We start from the raw sequence: 23,250 nt of genomic DNA on the forward strand, positions 1-23,250 counted from the left end.
CATAAAACGTATTGTGCAATTTCTCCTTAGTACGCAGATAGCTCACATGTGTTGGAAAGTAATTGTTTGGGCGTACAGCGGGGCTCGGAAGAGAAGGAACGCCATTTGACAGCAAAATTGGTTGGAATCATTACTGGACGCCATGTCACGTTTGGAGACCCCCTGAGGTGCCTAAACAGTGGAGCTACCCCACAAATTACCCTATTTTGGAACTAGACCCCTCAAGGAATTTATCTAGATGTTCGGTGAGCCCCTTGTAGCCCCAGGGGCTCCACAGAAGTTGATAACGTTGAACTGTGAAATTTATTTTTTTTTTTAACCACAAAATTTTTGCATCAACCAGGTAGCTTTTTTTTTTTTTTTTTTTTACAATGGTATCAGGAAAAAATGCACCATAAAACGTATGGTGCAATTTTTCCTGAGTACACAGATACCTCATATGTGGTGGAAATAAATTGTTTGGGCGCATGGCGGGGCTCAGAAGAGAAGGAATGCCATTTGACTTTTCAAACGCACGCGATGCACTGATCGGCCGCTGCAGGACGCACGGCCGGATGACATATAAAAAGCGTCGGACTACAGAAAAAAAAAATCACGCCAAAAATTGAGCAGGGATTCAGATCCGTTATGTGCATCCCTGATCAGCTCTTGGTGGGACACAAGGATGGATGCGATACAAAAAGCGTCGGGGATACGGGAAAAAGTCACGCCAAGAATTGACCACGGATGCAGATCCGTTATGTGCATCCCTGATCAGCGGTCGGCGGGACGCACGGATGGATTAGGTGTAAAAATGGACAGGAGATACAGGGAAAAAAAAAAAAGTTATACTCACAGTACCCAGAGGATTAGCAGGAGGATCACTTACCAGAAGAACTGCAGGAGGAACAGAAGGCAAGCGAGATGGACAGCTGTACAGGAGCAGCAGGCAGGACGTTGGACAGATCACGTCATAGCACGATCGCTCCAATCAGTGCTGCAGGGGCTGGGGGTGACATGTTTGAGGTCCAGCTATGATTTGCTGCAGCTGCTACAGCATCTCATAGCCGGATCTCACAGTATCGCACTAATTCAGGCATTATTTTAGCCGAAATCGGTGCGAACGATGTGGTTGGCGGTTCAGATTTGAACAGCCAATTACATCGATCGTCTATGGGGGGTGACGATGCCACCCCCCCCCTGGGGTCAAGCAAAGGTCCCCTGCTGTAAGAAACAGCAGGGGACTTCATTTGAAAGCCGTTGCTATGGCCACGGCAATCAAATGAACTTTAGGCAGTAAAGTTACGTCCCTGGTCGTTAAGTCACGTTAAAATAGGACGTGACTTGACTGCCCACGGTCGTGAAGGGGTTAAGCCTGGTGCTGGCTTGCACAGGGGACACTGCGGAGCCACAAATTTCCTGGGTCTTCTCACACATTTATCGCACGAAGCCACCCATAGAAGAACACCCCCAAGTTATCTGCTCTGGTTTTTAAGAACCTATGTTCCCCCCCCCATGTCCAGGGCCGGATTTTAGAGGTGGGTGGCCCAGGGCCCATTTTGGAGGGAGGCCCATTTTTCATGGTGTTGCAATATGTAACACAAAATGAAATGAACGCAAGTTTATTTACAAAAATCATTTATGCAGGTAAAATCAGGTAAAATCATTCATTTTTTTACAATCCAGGCACTTTCCTTGATTTTTGTACTGCAAAATCACTAATGATGTCACTAAAGTCCAATTCACGCAGTATATCTGACTCGATGCTCATGATAGCCAAATTTACAAGTCGTTCCTGCTTCATGGATGTCCTTAATCAGTTTTCAATTAATTTGAGTTTTGAGAAGGATCGCTCACCACTGCAGTTGGTTACCATCAAAATTAGATATATACTTAGAGCTATCTTAATATTTGGGAAAGTGTCCTGCACACCCTTTTCGATGATCAGCTTGTACATGAAAAGTTCAGTGCTAATATCTTTTGGCTCCTCGTCTGTGAATAAATTGACAAATGTTATAAACTGACACAGTTCATCGATAAATGTAATGTCCAAGTCATCTGAATAAGACCTGACAAGTTGCTCTGCTGTAGCCTTAAGCTCGTCTGAAGACAGTTCTTTCTGATTGCTAAAAAAGCTAAATTTGCTTGATATATCTTTATATGCTTGAAGACCTTTGTAAAGAGAAGCGATAAACTGATCAATGATAGGCAAGAAAGTTCTGTATTTTTCAAAAGGGCTGAGTTGTACTTCTTCCAAATGACCATAATTCAATGGATTGAAACACATGTTTCGGCGCCTGTGTCGAGTTATTGTCTGAACATACTCAGATGAACCAGGCAGCTCTTCGCTTTGCTTCTCATAAATTTTGAAGGAGTCACGCTTTGATGCAACATAGTTTTTTTAAACTTGTCTGTGACGCCACAGCAGTGTCTAGATCCAGTTTTGCGTGTTGTAGATTTTTACTAGTAGCATCTGTATTTTGCAGGATATCATTCCAGAAGGTGGTGTTAATACCAATTTCAAGCTGATTCATTTGTCCTAACAGTCCTTCTGCTTTACACTGTACACAGCTTTTTTTCTTCAAAGTCATCAGCAATCTGTTTAAGTACATCTTTAATCTGCTTTTAGTCATGCCTAAGGGCCTTAGTAGCGTCAGCTCTGCAGGACCAACGCGTTGTTGTGAAACGTTTGAAAGTCAATGCTGTTGTTGAGTCAATATTTTTCAAAGCCTCAGTCAGGAGCTGATGCCGATGCGTTGAAACTGTGAAGAAGAGGAACAGCTTTTCAAGGAAGTAAAAAAAATGTACAGCACTCGAGCAGCTTTCTACAGCATTCTTAGCAACCAGATTTAAAGAGTGTACAAGGAATCCAGGATGCAAGATTATTTTTCTCTCTCGCTTTGGCTTGTAGGCCGTTGTATTTGCCACTCACTGCAGATGCATTGTCATAACTTTGACCGCGGCAACTTCCCAGGTCTAGGTCATGTCTGTTCAAAATTCCAACAAGGCATTGAACATGTCCTGAGCTCCATGGCCTTTGTTTGCCATGAATGTTACAAAGCGTTCCACAGGGCCATCTTTCTCCATATACCTCAATACAAGGGTTTGTTGGTCAGCGTGAGCTGCATCGGGTGTGGAGTGTAAAGAGATGTAGTATTTTGATTTGTTAACTCGAGTAATAATTTCTCTGAGGACTTGTTCGCCCATTACATTGATAATTTCTTTCATAATTGTAGATGACAGGTAGTTTATATAACCCTTTCCGCGATTGACTTGAGTTTTGATATGCTGTGCAAGACAGTCGTCGTACTGGGCGATGAGTTCAAGAATGTCCAGAAAGTTTCCATTTCTAGGTGATCCAACCGATTCGTTGTCTCCTCTAAATGCTAAAGTACTCTCGGCAATAAACTGAATAACATTTACTACTCGTTTCAATACTGACCTTCTATAATGCTCCTGAGCCTTGACCTGTTGTGTTAGCTGTATATCAATTCGCCCAATTGCTTTTAACCTCATATTGAAAGCAATTGTAGCCTTCAGATGTTCCGCTGACTGCTCATGAGTTTTTATACGTTCTTGTGAATGTTTCCAATCACAGAATCCATTAGACTCAGATGCTGTAATAAAGCACATCAATCTGCACGTGAAATGTGTCCTTTAGAGGGAGAGAAGCATAACCAATTCCTCGTTATGACTTCTTCATTATGTTTTTGACGACAGAAAAGTCCAAGTGTGCACATTCTTGGAGTTTTGCGGTACTTTCTAGGTTGCTGAACTGAGTGTGCAATGAACAAACTTTCTTCACAGTGCTGGATTGTTGATACACCGCTTTTCAACCAGTTATCTCGCATCTATTCCGAAATAATGGATGGCCAAAGTCCAATGTCATCGCCCCCCTGATGGGCCCTCAACTTCACCTTCTTCATAAAATGTGCCAATTTGTCTCCTTTTCTTTGTGTTCTTCAGTTGTACATGTTATTACTTCAGTCTTTTCTTTGCCAAGATCAACAACCATTTCCACTGAAGCATTGTCAGGTTGATTAGATTCTACAAGGTCATTACTCCTTTCTGACACTTGCCTTGAATGAACAGTGAAGGACTCGTCCAATATTCTTGTCTTCGCTATCTCTTCTGTTCATTTCATTGTTGCTTTTTTGCCTTACATCTTTTAGAAACCCCAGACTCCCAAATTCTTTTGCAATGTCTGTGCCTATCTCCTTCACGATTGTCCATGATGGTAATCTAAAAGTAACAAAATGACCTTGTCAACCCTTGAAGTCCTGAAAGGGAATTAAAGATTAAAATATGTACATATGTATGTATGTATGTATGTATGTATGTATGTATGTATGTATATTGTAGAAATGTATTTAGATACTTACCAAAGGTACGTAGTTCACAATGTACTAAAACAGATGAAACTTGAAGATCATGTAACAAACACTCATATTTCCGTACAAAATACAGTTCACAACACTTCTCTGTAGAGATACGAAGCAGTGAACTCGAAGGTAGCAGAACAAACTCTCATCTGATCTAATCTGAGGGAGCGATATAGCTGAATAGGTAGTGCCTAGAACAGTCATGGCGAACCTTTCACAGACAGAGTGCCCAAACTGTAGCCCTAAACCTAATTTTTTTTCTGAAGTGCCAACCAATCCTATTATGTAAAAAATTGATTTTTAACCTTATTTTTGCAGTTTTCTCTTCTCTTCAGCAGGGGGCATCACGCTCATGCATGCTTACCACACATTGAAGCTGAGCCTCTTCCACTGCCCTTTTGAGACACAGCAGTTAGATTTATCCTTCTGGAAAAAATTGCAGCATATTTGACAGAGATTTTAGCATATTATGCAATCAGATTTCACCCTGTAATCCACATCTACATTTCAAAGTCTGAACATCTTGAAATCCCATAAAAACGAACGAGTTGCTGCTCTCCCCTTTCATTGTATAGTTATGTCCCCCTTCTTGGGCCACTTCCTGGTAAACATGTCCCCCATCCTGATATATATTTCCTACATTCTTGTATATTTGTCCCCATCATGGCCCCATCCTGGTAAATGTACCTCATCCTGGTAAATGTACTTCATCCTGGTATATTTACCCCACCCTGGCATGTTCCCTCATGCTGGTAAATGACCCCCATCCTGGCATGTTACTTCATGGTGGTTAATGTTCCCCATCCTGGTAAATGTTCCCCATCCTGGCATGTACCCACATCCTGGTAAATGTACCCAATCCTGGAAAATGTACCCCCATCCTGGAAAATGTACCCCCATCCTGCCATGTTTTCCTCCATTCTGCCGTGTTTTCCCCTATCCTGCCATGTTTTCCCCCCAACCTTGTGTGTTTACCCCCCAACCTTGTGTGTTTCCCCCCCATCCTTGCGTGTTTCCCCCCCATCCTTGCGTGTTTCCCCCCCATCCTTGCGTGTTTCCCCCCATCCTTGTGTGTTTCCCCCCATCCTTGTGTGTTTCCCCCCATCTTTGTGGGATTCCCCTCCCATCCTTGCGGGATTCCCCTCCCATCCTTGCGGGTTTCCCCTCCCATCCTTGCGGGTTTCCCCTCCCATCCTTGCGGGTTTCCCCTCCCATCCTTGCGGGTTTCCCCTCCCATCCTTGCGGGTTTCCCCTCCCATCCTTGCGGGTTTCCCCTCCCATCCTTGCGGGTTTCCCCTCCCATTCTTGCGGGTTTCCCCTCCCATCCTTGCGGGTCCCCCCCCCATCCTTGCGTGTTTCCCCACCCCCCATCCTTGCGTGTTTCCCCACCCCCCATCCTTGCGTGTTTCCCCACCCCCCATCCTTGCGTGTTTCCCCACCCCCCATCCTTGCGTGTTTCCCCCCACCATCCTTGCGTGTTTCCCCCCCCCATCCTTGGGTGTTTCCCACCCCATCCTTGGGTGTTTCCCCCCCATCCTTGGGTGTTTCCCCCCCATCCTTGGGTGTTCCCCCCCCATCCTTGGGTGTTCCCCCCCCATCCTTGGGTGTTCCCCCCCCCATCCTTGGGTGTTCCCCCCCCCATCCTTGGGTGTTCCCCCCCCATCCTTGGGTGTTCCCCCCCCCATCCTTGGGTGTTCCCCCCCCATCCTTGGGTGTTCCCCCCCCATCCTTGGGTGTTTCCCCCCCATCCTTGGGTGTTTCCCCCCCATCCTTGGGTGTTTCCCCCCCATCCTTGCGTGTTTTCCCCCATACTGCCATATTTCCCACCCACCTTGACACAGCTGCTGCCGCACACAGTTTAAACAATAAAAAAACCTCCCCTCCCAGCACCTGCTTCACCACTGAGTCCTCAGTTGCCGTGCTGCCACCAGTCGTCATTACGCTGGCGCCGCTTACTGACACTCCCGCCGTCTCCTAGGCAACAGGCCTGCGGCCTAGGAGTGGAGGAGTGTCGGAGCGAGGAGAAATGTCTCCTGTGGCTGTGCTCAAACACAACTTTGTACTGCCGGTGTGATTACACCGGCAGTTCAAAGTGGCTGATTGAGGTGACAGCGCGCATACCGACAGAAAGGGCTCTAGGTGCCGTGTCTGGCAAGCGTGCCATATTTTCGCCATCACTGGCCTAGAAGCTTCTGTTGGGATCGGAGAAGGCTGTCGCATGCCATAAGCTAAGCATTAGGTACAGGAACTAAGGAAGTCTGGCTAGCCAGGTCAGTGGATGCTGACACTGATGCCATGACTCTGCGCCAGCCACTGAGATGTATGACTGTAGCCAGGTCCCTACACTTTCAATAGCTTCTCTTTTGTTAAATGTTCCTTATCATTAGAAACAGCTCACAGCAAAGAGACGTGTATTTTAAATGTTTTGAGATATTTATCCCTATATTTGTGGGATGCCCCATGGCGCCCCCCCCCCCAAAATCTGGGCCTGCCCATGTCCAATCCCCCTTGTGACCGGAGACTGGGCTAGTCATGAGTGCCTCCTCCCTTCCAGGGAAAATATGGATTTCAGTTCTGGATTTCAGTTCAGGGGGAGATTTCAGTTCTCCCCCATATCTCTACCCCTGAGCATCCCCCATGGAAGACATGACCATTATTTTTCCCCTCAGGTATTTATCTACTCATAGATAGGAAATAAGGTTGGTCTGGGGGTTCCTACAGCCATTTCTTAATTATTGATGGCTACGTATGTGGCGCCCCTGACTGTCAGGTACCACAGGGTACTACATCTAACCCCGGATTCCTGGAAGTCAGGTGCTGGTAACTAAAACACAAACACAAATCCATGTCCTTTTCCCCAGACTGGGTGACAGGCTAGAGATGGACTTGACGGGTGGTCACCTATAGGCTGGGACGCATCCAATCCACTAGTCAGAAACCTGGAAGGAGGAGGGGCTGGTCAGTGCACTATCACGCAGACAGACAGGAAGTGACAGTCTGTGGAGGGAGAGAGGAGAAGTAAGACAGTCAGTCAGCACATGTGAAGTGACTACGGAGTTAAAAGGAGTACGGTTGTCAGGGGGAGTACGGCGTAGTACTCACTGGGCCCAGTACCGACGGGACACAGAGCCCTAGTTCAGGAAGATGTTACAGGCGTGCCTGATAAATATCTGCACGGTGAGGGGACTATTAAGAACCTTACCGACATTAGTGTCCGAGGCACAGCAGCAGAGAGAGAACCTGTGAACGGTAACAGAGGTCAGACCCATGAGAGGTTCAAGCTGCCTGCCGTACGGGCCAGGACAGAGACAACAGGAGGGGGGACCCCAAAAACGCTCCAAGCCACAGTGATCCACCAACTACTACAGAGTGCATGGAAGTAAAGCTCACCAGTTCACTACACCGGCACTGGAACAAAGGGAATACCGGATTGGTAAAGACCAGCACAAACCAGGTAGCAGCAACTCCTGAACCAGTGAGTAAAGCACAAGATAAACCGCAGCCCTTGTTTTGTCTGAGTTCTTCCTATACACATGCAACAATATATTACAACCACCATCATCCTCCCCTGGGGCTTAGCTCTACTTGCGGAGAGCCATCACACGTAAGGCTACTTTCACAATTGCGTTGAACGGCATCCGTTGCATTGCGTTGTGTGACGGATGCAATGGATACGTTGCATATAGTGGCACAACGGATGCTACAGATCGTACAAAAGAACGCAATCTGTTAGTTTTTTTTTCTTGACTTTACACATCTGGGCATGCGCAGTTGTGTAAAGGCGGATGCGTTAACGGAATCTGTCAAATGACAGATTCTAACAGAATCCGCCACATTAGGCGTCCATTATAAAAACGGACGACGACTGAATCCTGCAGGTTGCGTTTTTTTTACACTCCGCCAAGCGCAGAAAAATGCTACATGCAGCGTTCCATCCGCCTGGCGGATGCAACGCAGCGTCGGCTGACTGATGCAACACAAGGCCATCCGTTGCTATCCGTAGCTAATGGAAGTATATGAGGAATAAACAGTTTCCTGCATTGGTTACCGTAATTCCTCAAGGCGGCGGATAGCAACGGATGCCATTCAATGCAAGTGTGAAAGCAGCCTAAGCTGCCTAATACCATCAGCCCCAGCAGTGAGAGACTTTGCAGCGGCGGCTTTCCTCATATAGCCGCATACCGCAAGTGGCGTCACAAAAAAAACATTTTATTTTTATTTTTCCCTTGTATAAACTCCCTTTTAAGCGTCCCCCAAGGTCACGGAAATATACAGCCCGGGACCGAGTACCCCAAAACCCTGGGGTGCGTCACGTACATCTCACAATTTAGCGGAAATATGTGTGATGTGCATCTTGCTGTCTAGGAATTTTGGAAATATGCATGCCTAATTTGTGGAAGCGATGCACTCCCCAATATTGTAACCCTTTCAACGGCTCTTTCCAGACTGGGCTTATCCTTTTGAGGCTCGATTTTAAACTTTTAGTTCTCCTCCTACCTCTTGAGCAGGACAATTCACTTAGCAGGAGGACTTGCTCTGTCTGGAGATTCTTCTGTAACCTTAATTTCATTTGTCACCTTGACCAGTTGCTGAGTAGATCTGGGGGATTTTTTGCTGGAGTGCAGGTAGGTGGGTTATTGTACAGGGACAGCTGACTGACCTTTGACATAGTTCTCACCATATTCCTCAGAATAATCCTCACACGCAGGGTTAAATTTTCCCCTCAAACAGTCTATGATGTTCCCTGAGTCAAATGAGATGGCTGTGCAAAATTTCGTGATTGTAAGTGCGCCGGTGCAGATTCCTTTAGCAGACACACACACACACACACACACACACACACACACACTTGTGCCGCCCTGGCACAGACCGGGTTGCTCAGATCTGGGGTGGTCGTGGCTCGAGGGGTCTGGACCCGGGCTCAGCTAACACTCCGATCCTTGAAAAGGGGATATTTAAAGGGGAGACGTTTGTGACGCCACCTGCGGGTCGCGGTAATGGGAGTACTGCCGCTGCTGGAGCGAGTATCGGGGCTGATGGTGTGGGGCAGCAAGGTGTCAGTTACTCTGCAGGTAGGGAAGGCCCTGAACTCTGGGGGTATTGGTGGATAATTGGGCGCGCAGGGTGCAGGGGACCAGGGTACTCACTGTGGGTAGTCATGGTGCTTAATGAGGATTATAATGTAGACACTCACACTGAAGATAAACCAAAATCTCTGTGCATCACAGTCTCTACGGGGAGCCCGTCCAGGTGTCCGCTCCCACCTGTGTCACTTGATAGTCCGGACCTTTGCCTCCGTGCACAATTTTAGTATCCGTTGTGGCCCCTTGGTGTGAAGCTGTTGGGGCGCCGCTACCTGTGTGTAAGGCAGCTGTGCTCTTGATGGTGGGTTGCTTTATATGGAGAACCCTATTCCCCAGGTTGTGCTGATGTCTTCAATCTCTAAGCTCTTAGGGAAGTTCATGAAGATACTCTCCCTCCCAGGTTAATTATCAGGACGGCTGAACCGGCTCCTGACCTAGAGTCCTGTACCCCGTTGTTCTTGGTACCGGTACGTTTTTTGGGCTTGCGGATGCCGACAGTACTCCAAGACTATGTCCGTCGCACCCCTTTCTAATGCACTGCTACCGGTCCCCGACTCCTGTGGTCCCGGACCATCGTCAGCGACCCAACCTTAGTCTCGCTCCCCGGGAGCTACTACTCCCAGCTCCTCACTCTTTGAGGGCTCTCACTGCTCTGCTCTCCACTTCCTCCCTCCCACCAGTCTGCCTGACCCCTAGGTGGGTGGCCCTACTTCAGCTTGACCATCCCACTGGTGTGTCTGACAGGTTTGATGTGAGGTATGGTTGGGATTTGTAGTGCTGATAGTGTGACTCCGGTTATTGGGAAACTGGAACCATGGGGGTTGGGTCCTGCACCCTGGGGGACAGGCTGCAGTTCCCTCTAGCACTCTGATATAGTCAGGGGCGACACACACACACACACACACACACACACACACACACAGCCACAGCTTTATATATTAGATATATACACACACCATACACATATGGACTCACATTAGGTGCTATATATAGTCATCATTACGCAGTATTCATTTACCTATAAGGGGTGAGGAACGTGTAACAACTCTATCTTTTACCATTGTGGAGGTGATTGTGCTGTCACAGATGAAAGAAGCTGGATCTCTGCTGTTATTTGCAATGCTAGAGTGATCCGTGCTGGAGTAGAATACTGACAGTCAATGTGTGTTCAGAGAATGGTATTCCTAGCAACTGCTATACCTTTCCAGTGTATTGTTCAATCCCTGTATCCTGGACACTGAGCCCCTGACTATAGGCAACTTTAGATTCATTTTTCTGCATTTTCCTGCAAAGGTATTTAGTTACATGCTAAGTGCTTACTAATGTGCCAAATGCACTAGTTTGATTCAGCTATACTACATACAGACCTGGTTCCATATTGCTCTTTTTTGCAATCCATATACAGATTGTTATCCTGCCTTACCTTGACGGACACGAAAACGTGCACATAAGCAGAGGCGGTAGCCCTTTCTCATATACAGAATCATGATAACTATGATAAATTTCTATTACTGACTATCCTCATCTATCCTTATAACTAGATATCCTCGCTCATACCAGCATTCTGCCCCAGGGATCTCCCACGTATTTAGTCAGTCTGTCCGACCAGATGAAGGCCGAGGTTAGACCGAAACGTTTTTAGGCGGACTCTCTGCAAATTGTACTATTATTCCCTTCTTCTGAAAAATAAAAATTGGAATATATATCAAGACTCTTTCTTGGACTTCATTTGGGAAACATAACAGTGTGCCAGGGATATCTCCTTTTTTCTTTGTTCAGAGAATGTGGCTGGACACTGAGGACAGGAGGTGCCATCTCTGACTGTGAGGTTCGGCAGACAAGCACAGGAAGTTGTCAAGTTTGCTTGAGCTGCAGGTAGATGAGGTGGGTACAGAGAATAAAGAGAAAATTCAAGAGGAATAAAAGTTAGAATAAAAAAAAAATGTAGGGGTGTTTTTAAATGAAAATACAGTATAGATTAGATTAAAAAAAATGATGGCGTTTATGGTCGAACAACTTCTTTAACCCCTTAACGACCACGGGCAATAATATTACGTTCTAGCGGTCATACTCTTACTGCCCGCGGTCTGCTGCTGGCAGCAGGGAAAAATCGTTGCACATATCAGCTGCTTTTTACAGCTGACATGTGCCTGTCAGACACGAGTGGAATCGTTATCCGCCCATGCCTTTTAACCCCTTAAATGACGCTGTCAAAAAGTGACAGCGCCATTATTATGGCGGTAAACTTTTACTTACAAACGCCAAAATTATGTTTTTTGGTCGCCACAAATTTTGCGCAAAATGCAATAACATAGCATCTGTGCAAAAATGGTACCGTTAAAAACGTCAGCTCAAGACGCAAAAAATAAGCAGTCACTGAGCAATAGATCCCAAAAATTGAGAACGCTACGGGTCTCGTAAAACGTACGCCACTTTATTTGGACATACTTCTGATTTTTTTTTTTAACCCCTAGATAAAAGTAAACCTTTTCATCTTTGGTGTCTACAAACTCGCACCGACCTGAGGCATCACCCCATACATCGGTTTTTCCATATAGTGAACACAGTGAATAAAATATCTCACACAATATTGCTATCGCACTTTGTCTTTGCAATTTTTCTGCATTTGGAATTTTTTTTACGCTTTCCAGTATACGCTATGGTAAAACTCATAGTTTCATTTACAAGTACAGCTCGTTATGCAAAAAACGAGCCCTCACATGACCAGATTGACTGAAAAATAAAAAAGTTACGTCTCTCAGAAGGAGAATGGCGAAAAAATGGAAAGCGCAAAATCGGCCAGTCGTGAAGGGGTCCTGAACATTGCTGCCCATCCCTGGACAACACCGAAAGCTATTGAAACTTTGTTTTAGTGGACAGATGAGACCAAAGTGAAGCTTTTAGGTTTAAATGAGATTTATGTCGAGAAAGAACAACACAGTATAAAAATCTCTTACCAGCTGTGCTCCATGGTGGTGGTACTATCATTATTTGGGCCTGTTTACCTGCATTTGGGCTAGGACGGCTTGCCATTATTAATGCATCAAAGTTATACATTTTAGAACCAAATTCTAATAGAAAATGTCAGGATGCCTGTCCATCAGCAGAATATCAAGAGAACGTGCATCATTCAGTAAGACTTATTTAAATCACATTTGTTCTATAAAAGAAAAGTTAGCGGAAAACAAAGTTTAAGGTGTATAATTGGTCAAGTCAAAGACCTGACCTTGACACTCAGGAATGTGACATTTAGTTAATTTTCCTGATTTAAAAATAATGAAAGCCTAAGTTTTTTAGCTCATTGATTTTGTTTCTCTTTATCTACTTTTAGGCTATGTGCGCACGTTGCATTATGCCGTGACAAATATTCTGCAGCGTTTTGTCACTGCATGTGCGTTTCAAAACACAGCCAAAACGCTGTGTTTTGAATGTAATTTTGAATGCAGAATGGATGCAGAAATCATGCTTTCTCTCCCATAGACAGAGTGGAAAAAGCATCCAAAATTTGGCATGCAAAACGCTGCGCTTTAATACACAACGTGTGCATGGAATTTGCTAAATTCTCAGACTTTGCTGGGGACGTAGAACGCATGCGTTTATGCTACAGTTCAAAACACTGCGTAAACGCATGAAAAATGCACATGTGCACAAATACCCTTAGCCTGAAAGTCTTGATGTAGTTTTAGGTCACATTTATGCAGAAAATAGAACATTTTGAAAGGTTCACAAACTTTTAAAAACCACCAAGGCTAAGTAATGTACAAAAGAACCAGGGACTTTGCTGCCAAAAGTTTGAGAAGTGCACCCACATATGCATTTAAGGGCAATGTTTCTATTTGCTTGCATGACATATAAAAGAATATAAAGGACTTGTTCTCTTTTTCTTATATCCACTGGTTTGTTAAATTAAACAATAATATAGAACCTTACACTTTCTCCAAAATAATGGCTTATGTGTACATGATCAATATGCTTCTCCAATGTGCTGTGATACACTCTCTGGCAGGTAAAAGTATGTATGTAAATAGCTAAAATCACAAAATACAACTAATTACAGGCTCCTTTCTGAGTTTTCGCATGTAATTTGATACAATTAGTGAAGGGCAGAGTGAATTATAAACCTACAGGCTACAGTAGAGAAGTTGGCGAATTCTTGGCGCAGGCGCAAGATTTTCCACGGCAATATGAATGACGTGGGTGAGGTTATCCATACCTATGTTTTCAACTCTGCCTGCAATAGGGCAGAGTGAAATGCACCTGCATGAGCAGGGAATATGTCTGCGCAGGCACGAGATTTTGTACACCTACGTGGATAGCACAAGAGAAGTCATCCACGTTAATCAGCACAATAGGATGGTGAAAGTAGGGACAGGAGACGCGGAGTAGGATTGCCCATCGGACCAGACATTTACATTCATGGCGGGATATTTTATAAAGGTATTTGTGGGGTCTACAAGGGTGGTCAGGGGGTAATGTGCACCTTTTATAGAATGCAGCACAGGTGCTGCTTAAGGTGGTAGTTTTAGTTTAGAAGGCCAAAACTTGGTGATTGGTTCCCTTTAATAACTGAATTGTATTACAGTTTAAGGAAATGTTATAAAGTATATTAGAATAAATAAAATTCCAATGGGGTATTTTTGAAAAATAATAAAATTAGTTTTGTTTTTGGCAGATGACTGTACTAGGAGCTCAGAAGGACATCTGATACTCTCAGATTTTGCAACAGATACATGTGAAGAACATGTCATTACACCTAATACATCTGAATCCAAGGTCCTTTCTTCTGCTTCCTCAAAGACCAATCTGCAAAACGAAAGTCACAGAAGGGCTGTTGAGCATAAAGTAGCTTCCACAAGGGAGAAACCATTTTTATGTTTAGAATGTGGTAAATGTTTTATTAAAAAATCAAAACTTATTATACATCAGAGAATTCACACAGGGAAGAAGCCATTTTCATGTTCAGAATGTGGGAAATGTTTTTCTACTAATTCATCTGTTCTTCGACATCAGAGAATTCACACAGGGGAAAAGCGATTTTCATGTTCAGAATGTGGGAAATGTTTTAGTACAAAAGCTGATTTTGTTACTCATCAGAGAATTCACACAGGGGAGAAGACATTTTCATGTTCAGAATGTGGGAAATGGTTTTCTACTCAATTACATGTTGCTCGACATCAGAGAATTCACAAAAGAAAGAAGCCATTTTCTTGTTCAGAATGTGGGAAATGTTTTAGTGCAAAAACTCATATTGATAATCATCAGAGAAGTCACACAGGGGAGAAGCCATTTTCATGTTCAGAATGTGGAAAATGTTTTTCTACTAAAGCACATGTTGTTCGACATCAGAGAACTCACACAGGGGAAAAGCCATTTTCTTGTTCAGAGTGTGGGAAATGTGGTGCTACAAAATCTGATATTGTTAATCATCAGAGAATTCACACAGGGGAGAAGCCATTTTCATGTTCAGAATGTGGGAAATGTTTTTCTACTAAAGCACATGTTCTTCGACATCAGAGAACTCACACAGGGGAAAAACCATTTTCTTGTTCAGAATGTGGGAAATGGTTTACTACTAAAACACAAGTTCTTATACATCAGAGAATTCACACAGGGGAGAAGCCATTTTCATGTTCAGAATGTGGGAAATGTTTTAGTACAAAAACTGATTTTGTTGGTCATCAGAGAATTCACACAGGGGAAAAGCCATTTTCTTGTTCAGAATGTGGGAAATGTTTTTCGAAAAAATCAAATGTTGCTCAACATCAGAGAATTCACACAGGGGAAAAGCGATTTTCTTGTACAGAATGTGGGAAATGGTTTTCTACTAAAACACATGTTGCTCAACATCAGAGAATTCATACGGGGGAAAAGCCATTTTCTTGTCCAGAATGTGGGAAATGTTTTTCTAGGAAATATAAACTCGTTTCACATCAGAGAATTCACACAGGGGAGAATGTTGGAAAAAGGGAGAAAAAGATGTTGCACATAACACAAGCACAGCCCAATATAATGTAAAAAGTACAAAACCTTTATTGAACAGCAATAAAAACAATTAAAATAGAACAAACTGTGTACCCTGTACCCACTAGTCTCAAATAATCACCTATAGTGATGTCCTCACAGGGGAGAATGTTGTGAATACATTTTCCAGTTTGGGGCTCCTTCTTGTGGTCCGTGCTGGCGGTGCAGTTGACTTGTTGAATGGGAGCCAGACACCTGTGGAAGACTGATAATCAGGTCATTCAGATTGGGCCTATATAACTGAGTAGTTTTCTCCTATTCATGGCCGGTGCTCAATGTATCTCCTGTGTGCTAAGGACATTCTGAAACCAGCCCTTCTCTCTACCAGAACTCCTCTCAGATAAGCTTGTCTTTGTACCTCTGCTAATTGTTTCCATTTTCTTGTAGTTTATATATATATATATATATATATATATATATATATATATATATATATATACACACACTAATGCTTGATTCCTGATTTTGCCTGTTTGGAGTTGGATCATTCCCTGCTGGGAGTGTCCATATACCTAGCTCCATGTTCTGCTATGTATTGTGTTTTGTCATGCTTGGTATTAAATTCAGTCCCTCATCTATATTAGTGTTTTTTGGATCCCAGTAACACCAGAGTACTGATTTAGTGGGGAAAAGCCATTTTGCTGTTCAGAATGTGGGAAATGTTTTTCTGGGTATCGTGAACTTGTTTCACATCAGAGAATTCACACAGGGGAAAAGCCATTTTCTTATTCAGAATGTGGGAAATGTTCTAGTACAGAAGCTGATTTTGTTGCTCATCAGAGAATTCGCACAGGGGAGAAGCCATTTTCATGTTCAGAATGTGGGAAATGGTTTTCTTCTCAATTACATGTTGCTCGACATCAGAGAATTCACAAAAGAAAGAAGCCATTTTCTTGTTCAGAATGTGGGAAATTTTTTTTGCAAAAACTCATATTGATAATCATCAGAGAAGTCACACAGGGGAGAAACCATTTTCATGTTCAGAATGTGGAAAATGTTTTTCTACTAAATCACATGTTGTTAGACATCAGAGAACTTATACAGGAGAAAGGCTATTTTCTTGTTAAGATTGTGGGAATTGTGCTACAAAAGCTCATATTGTTAATCATCAGAGAATTCTTACAGGGGCAAAGCCATTTTCATATTCAGAATTTGGGAAATGTTTTTCAAGGAAATATAAACTTGTTTCACATCAGAGAATTCACACAGGGGAGAAGCTATTTTCATGTTCAGAATGTGGGAAATGTTTTAGTACAAACAAACCCAAGGATAAAAGTGGGAAAACTTCCGCGCTGCAGTGCCAATAAAGTCATAATTCCAAATAAGGGCAATGCAGGGTGGTTTATTCTACGCGTTTTGGAGAAATTCCCTCTCCTTCATCAGGAAATCCACCAAAAATGGTAAAACAGAGGTAATGGTGCAGTTATATATAGAAAAAAAACAAATGATCACATGATAAGGTCAAAGTCCAAAAGAAAACGTGTTTGTCCATGTGGCATTGCTTCAAAATACTAAACCATTCATTTTATTAAAACACAAACAAAAAACATTGAATTAAAATTCAATAACCAAGTATTCAAAGAATGAAAAATGGGGAAAAAAAAATATAAAATGTAATAATGGAATAGAACCAGCCTCCATGCGGTAGGATTATTTGAACAGATGGATCAATACCAGAATGAGCAACAAACCTAAGGAGTATGCTACTTGTTGTTAATGTGTGGTATGTTATTACAAAGTAAAGACTTTGAAAAAAATCTAGAAAAAATCTAAAGGGAGTGGAAAAGAAATTGAACTTGTCACATATAGTAAAGGTACTATGGTTATAGGTAAATTGTAAAATTGAGCCACATCCGAAGATGTTTTATTTTTAGTTTAAATTGGTATGTAGGTTTGCTATGAAAAAAATAGAAAAGTTATAAAAGGACATAATAATAAATTGTACAATAAATATTTAAGATATATGAATTGAAAAATATATAAAACCTTGGTTATTAAACATGTTACAACTTTCTAAAAACATATATATAATAAATTAAGATAAGATAATTTTATATATATATATATATATATATATATATACACACATATATAACAACACAATACCACACGCAATCACCAATAAGAACAAGATTAGTACAAAAGCTGATTTTGTTGCTCATCAGAGAATTCACATGGGAAAATTTTCTTGTTCAGAATGTGGGAAATGTTTTTCTACTAAATCATATGTTGCTCAACATCTGAGAATTCATAAATGGGAAAAGCCATTTTCATGTTCAGAATGTGGGAAATGTTTTTCTACTAAATCTGCACTTGTTCCACATCAAAAAATTCACAAAGGGGGGCGCGTGGCCTAGGCACCTAGCAGGGAAGAAGCACTTCACTTACTGCTTCTAGAACACAAAACTACCTTTTTAAACTTTACAATCTGCTGCAAAACACCCTAACTTGGGTCCCCTGCTACCCCAGAAGATACCTGTAGGATTCAGCCAGCACCCCCAAGTAGCCAGCAACGTGCAAGCCAGGATCCCCAGCCATCACTCCAAGCTCTGGACACAGACCTGGGCTGGGAGCACAGCTTCAGGAGGGCTCGAGCAGCACACGGAGATCGGAACTATACCTGTGGGACAGCTCCTAGCACGCACCGAGACACAGTGGAGGTAAGGCCTTCTCCCCTGGAGAAAGAGACCCTTGGCCCCCTCATTGAAACACCAACACCATAGCATCTCCACATAGACAAAGTGCAGTCCTGAGTCTCACCTCCAGTGCTGTCCCAGTCCAGACATAGGAGAGAAGGGTGTCCCTGAGGAGGAGACACTTCCAGAAGACAGAGTAGTTGTACTCCAGAGATACAGCAGCTGTGATTGCATCCCCCTCAGGACACCAGGGCTCCACGTGAGCGACGCCATCTTGCAGGCTCTGTCGGCTGAAGGAAGAAGTGGACGGGGAATTGGGCTGCAGTTGCTTCAAAACAGCAGGAAAGCCATTACAGAGCTCTGCACTGCCACCTGCTGGATAAAGCTTTTCTTCTCCAAGTGCTCGGCTGAAAAATAGGTCTGCACTGACACCTAGTGGACATCCTGGAAACTTGTCTAGAAGATCCAGAGGAGACCCCCTCCCTCTAAAGGTGACCTTAATAGTCCCACAGAATAGGTTCATCTGCTGAGAGTAGAGCACAAAAGGAAGCCATGAAAATGGTTCACGTCCCTGCATAATGTCTGCATAAGGGTGAAGCTCGCCTTACCGCCCAAAAAGAGGAAACAAGTGGACAGCTACTAGTTTGATAGACTTGCACAAATAAGCTTTACTGGAAGAGGGCACGGTACACTGCACTGCACTGCTCAGGAGACGATCTGGCTGGGCTGGGGAAGAGTAGAGGACCGGGTTGGTGATAAAGAATACGAAGGGTGCAGCCGTCTGTGAACTCTTTGGACAATTTTTCTTATTAAAGAACCTCGTGTTGTGGGAGTTCCTATGCCACCAAAAGCCCAAAGGCAATCAACTTATAAAGGCAGTCAAGCGAAAAATAAAACGGCCTGGGCAGATCCATTGGCTATGGACTTAGACTCTGCCCTCGCTATCTGCCCTGGTGACTCAACAGCTGTAGGGGGGAAAAAGCGCAATAGGGTCTTACCCGGTATGAGGGTAGAGAGACAGAACAGAAAGAGATACACTCACCTGGTAGGGTTGTGCCAGTCACAACCCCCTATGATCGCATGTGAGTGGTTTTATGTGGTTTAGCAGCGGCCCCGGAAAGCAGGTTATGATATAAATCAAATAGAAAATCAGTTTTAAATGCCGCGCTAAAAACCACAGATGCTGTAGATAAAGAGATTTCCTTTATTTCACAGTTCTACGCGTTTCAGAGACATCTCCGTCTCCTTCCTCAGGAAAAGAAATCATATATGATTTCTTTTCCTGAGGAAGGAGACGGAGATGTCTCTGAAACGCGTAGAACTGTGAAATAAAGGAAATCTCTTTATCTACAACATCTCTGGTGACTCAACAGGAAGATGTGGGAGGGTCGCGAGATCCCCCTTCAGAAACTGAGTCAGGGGATATGGAATGCCTCTCAGAGCATAAGCAATTGAAAAAATACCTGGACCTCGTCCCCACCAAAGAGGACTTTAAATCTCTGGTCTCAGAAGTGAAAGACGCTTGCAGGTCAGAAAGTCATTAAATTCACCAAGATGTCAAGCTGCTGGCGGATAGAGTGGACTCCGTGGAAAGAGACCATGATTTCACCAGACTATATATCACCAAACTACAGAAAAATGTCACCTCATATGTACAAGCTTTAAGTGAAACTAATAAGCACCTGGAGGACCTGGACAACAGAGGTCGCCGTAATAATATCCGATTGCGAGGTGTTCCAGAAACTTCAGGCAATGAAGATGTCCATGCCATACTTGAAACCAAATTTAGGCTATGTGCGCACTAGACCGTTTTACCCGCGGTTTTGCTGCGGAAATTTCTTGAGAAATATTTGAAATCTTTCTGCAGACATTTCCCGGCAAAACCTATGGGGAAAAAAAATAGCTGTGCGCACACTGAGTTTTTTTCTCAAGAAAATTCTTTCTGAAGATTTTCTTGAGAAAATGTGCATGTCACTTCTTTTCCGCAGGTACCTGCGGAATAACCCCGGTATTTCACTCCATTCACTGTAATGTAATCGCGAAATACCGGGGGTATACCGCAGGTAGCAAATGATGTGCGGTATACCCCCGGTATAGCCGCGATTTACCTGCGGTAATGCTCATCGCTGCCTGCGGTTTTGCAGGAAGTGATGTCATTATGACAGAAGAGGAAGCGGAGCAGAGTAAACACAGACGTCACACTCCCTGGACACCGCACAGAAGCGCTTCCGTGTGACCTCCATCGGCTGCCCATGCAGTCTGTGCCCCGCTCCAGCCCCGCCGCTGCCTGCACTGCTGTGTGTCAGTGTATGCCCGCAGCATCAGCAGCTTGTCACGCCGCAGTGCTGGCAGACACTGACACACAGTAGTGCGTGCAGCTGCGGGGATGCCGAGCGCTGCTGTCAGGAGGTGAGAAGAGATCATTACCTGCTGTGACGATCTCCTGCCTCCTGACGTCACCGCAGTCACTGCTGTCTATGCCCGTCTCACGAGCGGCCCGAGACTGTCACTAGCAGTGACGTCACGGGCTCTCGCGATCACATCTAACCTCCTGACAGCAGCGCTTGTCATCCCCTTCAGTGACCTGGGCTATTGATGTTAGCTCAGGTCACTGCATTGCTCTCCCAGCCAATGGGGAACATTCTGTTCTTCAATGAATGGGACAGTGACTATGGTATGGATCGCCGTGGGACCCCCCCCTTATTGGATTACGCCGGACGTGGAATTGATTGTTCTTTTCAATAAATTGGTGAAAGAGGGAATGTTTTGGGCAGTGTTTTTTCAAATAAAACTTTTTTTGTTGTCTATTTTTTATTTCTTACTGACTGGGTTGGTGATGTCGGGTATCTGATAGACGCCTAACATCACGAACCTCAGGGCTTGATGCCAGGTGACATTACACATCTGGCATCAACCCCATATATTACCTCATTTGCCAACGCACCACGGCAACGGGATGAGTTGGGGCGAAGCGCCAGGATTGGCACGTGTAAAGGATGCGCCACTTCTGGGGCGGCTGCGGCCTGCTATTTTTAGGCTGGGGAGTGTCCAATAACAGTGGACCTCCCTAGTCTGAGCATACCAGACCACAGCTGTCCGCTTTACCTTGGCTGGTGATCCTATTTGGGGGGGACCCCACGTTTTTTGTTTTAAATTATTTATTTAATGTAAAATAACAGCGTGTGGTGCCCTCTGTTTTGGATTATCAGCCAAGGTGAAGCTGCCAGCTGTGGTTTGCAGGCTGCAGCCGTCTGCTTTACCCTAGCTGGCTACAAAAGATGTGGGGACCTCACGTGGTTTTTTTTTTTAATTATTTATTTATTTTATGGCTAAATACAAGGCTAGGCACCCTTTACTGCCACATAAAAGTCACTAAAGGGTGCCAGCTTAGAAAATGCAGGGAGGTGGGACATTATATAGGTCTTTCTCATCTATCTATCTATTCATCTATCCATCTTTCCCTCTATCCATTATCTGTCTATCAATTATCTATCTATTATCTATATTATTTATTGCAGTTACAGCATAAAAAAACCGCAGGGACCAACCTGCGGGAAAAACGCATGCGTTGTTCCCGCGGTTTTGGTGCATTTTTTTACCGCAGGTCCGGTAATCTTCAACTCCCAGAAGTTTCTCAAGAAATTTTCTTGAGAAAAATCACTTTTCTAGTGCGCACATAGCCTTAACTTGGTATTGGAGCGCCCCGCAACTCATAGGATAAAATTTGACAGCGCGCATAGAGCACTTCGCCCCAAAGGGCCCTAGAATCAATCCCGCATATTATATGTTGTGTCGACGACTTCCAGCTGAAAGAGTCCATAATGGCTAAAGCTCGTACAATGCAGAGAATTGAATATCAAGGGACTCGGATTAAATTGTTTTCTGACCTATCTTGGATTACCTTACAGAAAAGAAGATACCTGCAACTTCTCCTTGCGACCCTAAAAGACAAGGGCATCCAATATCGCTGAGGGTTTCCGTTTGCCCTCATAGCTGTGAAAGATGGTTGTATTGCTGTACTGGATCTCCCTCCCTTCTGTTCTGAACTGGAAATCTCGCTTCCTTCCCTAGTGGATTGGGAGTTAAGGCCCCGTCACACACAGAGATAAATCTTTGGCAGATCTGTGGTTGCAGTGAAATCATGGACATATTGTTTCATTTGTACACAGCCACAAACCTGGCACTGATTGTCCACAATTCCCCTTAAACCACAGATCTGCCGCAGATTTATCTCTGTATGTGACAGGGCCTTTAGAGTTGCCATCTAGCCCACCCTGTCCAATATGGCAACAGGTGGACTCCAGGGAGGGTCTCCCTCCTCTCGGTCTGAGGGACTATCCAATTCGACCTGAGACAAATATCTCCTGGTCACTGCATCTTTTGATTGCAATTCTGGTTTTGAGATACGAGGACAGTGGGGAATGTGATTCATGCTCCTTTCCCCTGTTCACCACAGAGACTCTAGATCAGTGGTTCCCAAACTCCAGTCCTCACAACCCCCAACAGGTCATGTTTTCAGGATTTCTTAATATAGCACGGGAGATGCCTTGATAATGATTCCATCACCTGTTTAATAGTAAAGCGGGCTTTACACGCTGCGACATCGCTAGCGATGTTGCGAGCGATAGCACCCGCCCACGTCAGTGGCGCGTCACGGGGTGATCGCTGCCGTAGCGAACAGTATCGCTACGGCAGCGTCACACGCAATTACCTGTTCACCGACGTCGCTGTGACCACCGAACAATCTCTCCTTTAAGGGGGAGGTTCATTTGGCGTCACAGCAGCGTCACTAAGCGGCCGCCCAATAGAAGCAGAGGGGCGGAGATGAGCGGCCGGAACATCCCGCCCACTTCCTTCCTTCCTCATCCCGCCCACCTCCTTCCTTCCTCATTGCCGGTGGCCGCAGGTACGATGTTGTTCCTCGTTCCTGCGGTGTCAGACTTAGCGATGTATGCTGCCGCAGGAACGACAAACAACCTGCGTTCCAAACGAGAAACGATTTTTTAAAAATGAACGACGTGTACACGACAGACGATTTAACACCTTTTTGTGATCGTTACTGATCGCAAAAAGGTGTCACACATAACAATATCGCTAATGAGGCCGGATGTGCGTCACCAACACCGTGACCCTGACGATATCTCGTTA

At 44.3% G+C, this 23,250-nt stretch overlaps 1 pseudogene; it reads left to right on the plus strand.

Moving 5' to 3' along the window:
- LOC142312025 (uncharacterized) overlaps positions 1-18,906 on the plus strand; it is a 164,905-nt pseudogene extending 145,999 nt beyond the window's left edge.
- Positions 18,907-23,250: the final 4,344 nt, after the last annotated feature.

This window comes from Anomaloglossus baeobatrachus, chromosome 5, assembly GCF_048569485.1.
Source record: "Anomaloglossus baeobatrachus isolate aAnoBae1 chromosome 5, aAnoBae1.hap1, whole genome shotgun sequence".
Taxonomy (NCBI): Eukaryota; Metazoa; Chordata; class Amphibia; order Anura; family Aromobatidae; genus Anomaloglossus; species Anomaloglossus baeobatrachus.